We start from the raw sequence: 5,459 nt of genomic DNA, 5'->3' as shown, positions 1-5,459 counted from the left end.
AAGACTTGTGTTTGGGTACCCAATGTGCTTGTTTCTAATGTCAAAGGACCCAAGACCGTTTGGGTAACTAAGAACAAGGCCTAAATTTGTTTTGTAGGTTTATGCATCCGGGGGATCAAGTTGGATCATTGATAGCGGGTGCACAAACCACATGATTGGGGAGAAAAAGATGTTCTCCTCCTACGAGAAAAACCATGATCCCCAAAGAGCTATCACATTCGGGGATGGAAATCAAGGTTTGGTCAAAGGACTTGGTAAAATTGCTATATCTCCTGACCATTCTATTTCCAATGTTTTTCTTGTAGATTCTTTAGATTACAATTTGCTTTCTGTTTCTCAATTATGTAAAATGGGCTACAATTGTCTTTTTACGGATATAGGTGTTACTATCTTTAGAAGAAGTGATGATTCAGTAGCATTTAAGGGAGTGTTAGAGGGTTAGCTATACTTAGTTGATTTTAATAGAGCTGAACTTGACACTTGCTTAATTGCTAAGACTAACATGGGTTGGCTCTGGCATCGCCGACTAGCCCACGTTGGGATGAAGAATCTTCATAAGCTTCTAAAGGGAGAGCACATTTTAGGACTAACAAATGTTCATTTTGAGAAAGACAGGATTTGTAGCGCATGTCAAGCAGGGAAGCAAATTGGTGTTCATCATCCACACAAGAACATCATGACGACTGACAGGCCGCTTGATCTACTCCACATGGACCTATTCGGCCCAATCGCTTACATAAGCATCGACGGGAGTAAGTACTGTCTAGTTATTGTGGATGATTATTCTCGCTTCACTTGGGTGTTCTTTTTGCAGGAAAAATCACAAACCCAAGAGACCTTAAAGGGATTCTTGAGACGAGCTCAAAATGAGTTTGGCTTAAGGATCAAAAAGATTAGAAGCGACAACGGGACGGAGTTCAAGAACTCTCAAATTGAAGGCTTTCTTGAGGATGAGGGCATCAAGCATGAGTTCTCTTCTCCCTACACACCACAACAAAATGGTGTAGTGGAAAGGAAGAATAGATCTCTACTTGACATGGCAAGAACCATGCTTGATGAGTACAAGACTTCGGACCGGTTTTGGGCGGAAGCGATCAACACCGCTTGCTACGCCATCAACTGCCTCTACCTTCACCGAATCCTCAAGAAGACATCGTATGAACTCCTAACCGGTAAAAAGCCCAATGTTTCATATTTTAGAGTCTTTGGTAGCAAATGTTTTATTCTTGTTAAAAGAGGTAGAAAATCTAATTTTGCTCCTAAGGCTGTAGAAGGCTTTTTACTAGGATATGATTCAAACACAAGGGCATATAGAGTCTTTAACAAGTCCACCAGACTAGTTGAAGTTTCTGGTGACATTGTGTTTGATGAGACTAACGGCTCTCAAGTTGAGCAAGTTGATCTTGATGAGCTAGATGATGAAGAGACTCTGTGCGTCACGCTAAGGAACATGTCCATTGGGGATGTGTGTCCTAAAGAATCCAAAGATTCTCCACAAGCACAAGATCAACCATCATCTTCAAATCAAGCATCTCCACCAACCCAAGATGAGGATCAAGCTCAAGATGATGAGAATGAGGATCAAGAAGATGAGCCACCTCAAGAGGAGGGCAATGATCAAGGGGGAGATGCCCGTGATCAAGACAAGGATGATAATGACGGTCCAAGACCGCCATACCCAAGAGTCCACCAAGCAATACAAAGAGATCACCCCGTGAACTCCATCCTCGACGATATTCATAAGGGGGTAACCACTCGATCTCGTGTTGCTCATTTTTGTGAACATTACTCCTTTGTGTCTTCTATTGAGCCATACAGGGTGGAAGACGCATTAAGGGATTCAGATTGGGTGTTGGCGATGCAAGAGGAACTCAACAACTTCACGAGGAATGAGGTATGGCATTTAGCTCCACATCCTAACCAAAATGTTGTAGGAACCAAATGGGTCTTCCGCAACAAACAAGATGAGCATGGTGTGGTGACAAGGAACAAAGCCCGACTTGTAGCCAAGGGATATTCACAAGTCAAAGGTTTGGATTTCGGTGAAACCTATGCACCCGTAGCTAGGCTTGAGTCAATTCGCATTTTACTTGCCTATGCTACTTACCATGGCTTTAAGTTTTACCAAATGGACGTGAAAAGTGCCTTCCTCAATGGACCAATCAAGGAAGAGGTCTAAGTTGAGCAACCTCCCGGCTTTGAAGATAGTGAGTACCCTAATCACGTCTATAAACTCTCTAAGGCGCTTTATGGGCTCAAGCAAGCCCCAAGAGCATGGTATGAATGCCTAAGAGATTTTTTTATCGCTAATGGCTTCAAAGTAGGAAAAGCCGATCCTACTCTCTTTACTAAAACAATTGCCAATGATTTGTTTGTATACCAAATTTATGTTGATGATATTATATTTGGGTCTACTAACAAATCTACATATGAAGAGTTTAGTAGGATCATGGTACAAAAATTCGAGATGTCTATGATGGGGGAGTTGAAGTATTTCTTAGGATTTCAAGTCAAGCAACTCCAAGAGGGAACCTTCATCAGCCAAACGAAGTACATTCAAGACATACTCACCAAGTTTGGGATGAAGGATGCCAAGCCCATCAAGACACCCATGGGAACCAATGGGCATCTCGACCTCGACACGGGAGGTAAATCTGTAGATCAAAAGGTATATCGGTCGATGATAGGATCTTTACTCTATTTATGTGCATCTCGATCGGATATAATGCTTTCCGTATGCATGTGTGCAAGATTCCAAGCCGATCCTAAGGAAGTTCACCTTAGGGTCGTAAAACGAATCTTGAGATATTTAGTTTATACTCCTAAGTTTGGCCTTTGGTACCCAAAGGGATCCACTTTTGATTTAATTGGATATTCAGATGCTGATTGGGCAGGGTGTAAAATTGATAGAAAGAGCACATCAGGGACTTGCCAGTTCTTGGGAAGATCTCTGGTGTCTTGGGCTTCTAAGAAACAAAATTCTGTAGCTCTTTCTACCGCCGAAGCCGAGTACATTGCCGCAGGCCATTGTTGCGCGCAATTGCTATGGATGAGGCAAACCCTTAGGGACTATGGTTACAAATTAACCAAAGTTCCTCTCCTATGTGATAATGAGAGTGCAATCCGCATGGCGGATAATCCTGTTGAGCATAGCCGCACTAAGCACATAGCCATTCGGTATCACTTTTTGAGGGATCACCAACAAAGGGGGATATCGAGATTGCATATGTTAGCACCAAAGAACAATTAGCCGATATCTTTACCAAACCATTAGATGAGAAAACCTTTACCAAACTTAGGCATGAGCTAAATATTCTTGATTCTAGGAACTTTGATTGATTCCTTGCACACATAGCTCATTTATATACCTTTGGTCATCTCTTTCATTTGCTATGACTGATGTGTTCTTCAAGTGCATTTTAAGTCATAGATTGAAAGGGAAATGGAGTCTTCGGCGAAGACAAGGCTTCCACTCCACTCCATCATATTATTCATCCTTCATCGTCACTCCACATCGCTCTCCAAAATTTGGTATAATCTTCACTCATATATTATTTACCAAAGGGGAGAATGTTTAAGAAGGGCTTATATTTCACTCACAAGTATCTGTTTTTGGCGATTGATGCCAAAGGGGGAGAAAGTATTAGCCCAAAGCAAAAGGACCGCACCACCACCAATTTCAAAAATGCAGTCTTTCAAATTTGTATTAAAAGAAGGTTTTTCTATTAGTATCTTATTTTTAATAGAATATTCAAATTGGTATAATCCCTTTCAAAATTAATATCTAAAACCCTCTTGAACACTAAGAGGAGAATTTGATTGAGGGGGAGTTTTGTTTAGTCAAAGGAAAAACATTTGAAACAGGGGGAGAAAATTTCAAATCTTGAAAATGCTTCTCAAAATCTTACTCATTTACCTTTGACTATTTGCAAAAAGACTTTGAAAAGAATTTTCAAAAGAATTTGCAAAAACAAAACAAGTGGTGCAAGTGTGGTCCAAAATGTTAAAATTAGAAGAAAGCATCCATGCATATCTTATGAAATGTATATTGGTTTACTTCCAAGTAACCTTTGCACTTACATTATGCAAACTAGTTCAAATTCCGCACTTATTTATTTGCTTTGGTTTGTGTTGGCATCAATCACAAAAAAGGGGAGATTGAAAGGGAAATAGGCTCACACCTTTTCCCAAATGATTTTGGTGGTTGAATTGCCCAACACAAATAAATTGGACTAACTAGTTTGCTCTAGATTATAAGCTTTACAGGTGCCAAAGGTTCAACACAAACCAATAAAAAGTCCAAGAAAGGGTTCAAATAAAAAGAGCAAAAGACAACCCAAAAGCAGCCCTGGTCTGGCGCACCGGACTGTCCGGTGCACCACCGGACAGTGTCCGGTGCACCAGGGAGTTCCACTTCAAACTTGCCACCTTCGGGAATTCAGGGAGGCCGCTCCACTATAATTCAATGGACTGTCCGATGTAGCACCGGACTGTCCAGTGTGCCAAGCGGAGCAACGGTCGTCCGTGCCAACGGTCGTCTGCAGAGGAACAGTGAAACGCTACAGTGCGCGCCTGCGCGCGCAGAAGTCAGAGCAGGCGCCAGAAGGCGCATCGGACAGTGAACAGGACCTGTCCGGTGGCCTCGTTGTCAGAAGCTCCAACGGTCGGAACCCAACGGCCTGGTGACGTGGATGGCGCACTGGACAGTGTCCGGTGGCGCACCGGACTGTCCGGTGCGCCATACGACAGAAGCCCTCACCAACGGTCATTTTGGTGGTTGGGGCTATAAATACCCCCAACCACCACACTTCAATGCATACAAGTTTTTCAGCCTTAAAACCTCATACAAGAGCTCTAGACTTCATTCCAAGACACAAACAAAGAGTTCAAATCCTCTCCCAAGTCCGGAATCACTCCAAACAAATTAGTGACTAGAGAGAGAGACTTTTGTGTTCTTTTGAGCTCTTGCGCTTGGATTGCTTTTCTTCTTCCTTTATTATTGTGTTGAACTCACTTGTAATCAAAACAAGAGACACCAAGTTGTGGTGTTCATTGTAGTGGACTTAGTGTCCCATTTGTTTGAAGAGAAAGGCTCACTCAGTCTAAGTGACCGTTTGAGAGAGGGAAAGGGTAGAAAGAGACCCGGTCTTTGTGACCACCTCAACGGGGAGTAGGTTTGCAAGAACCGAACCTCAGTAAAACAAATCACCGTTTTCATTCAGTTTATTTCTTTGTTGATTTGTTTTCCCTCTCTTTCGGACTCGAATTTAATTCTAACACTAACCCCGGCTTGTAGTTGTGCTTAAAGTTTATAAATTTCAGATTTGCCTATTCACCCCCCTCTAGGCTACTTTCAAAGACGTTGTACACGTACGGCGTCTCCTGGCCACACGGAGAACGGCACCCGACCCCACCACATGGGCAGGTCTAAGGGCACCACGTGGCAAGGAAAGATAATA

Source organism: Zea mays, chromosome 1 (genome assembly GCF_902167145.1).
Source record: "Zea mays cultivar B73 chromosome 1, Zm-B73-REFERENCE-NAM-5.0, whole genome shotgun sequence".
Taxonomy (NCBI): Eukaryota; Viridiplantae; Streptophyta; class Magnoliopsida; order Poales; family Poaceae; genus Zea; species Zea mays.
This window is presented reverse-complemented; position numbering follows the sequence as displayed.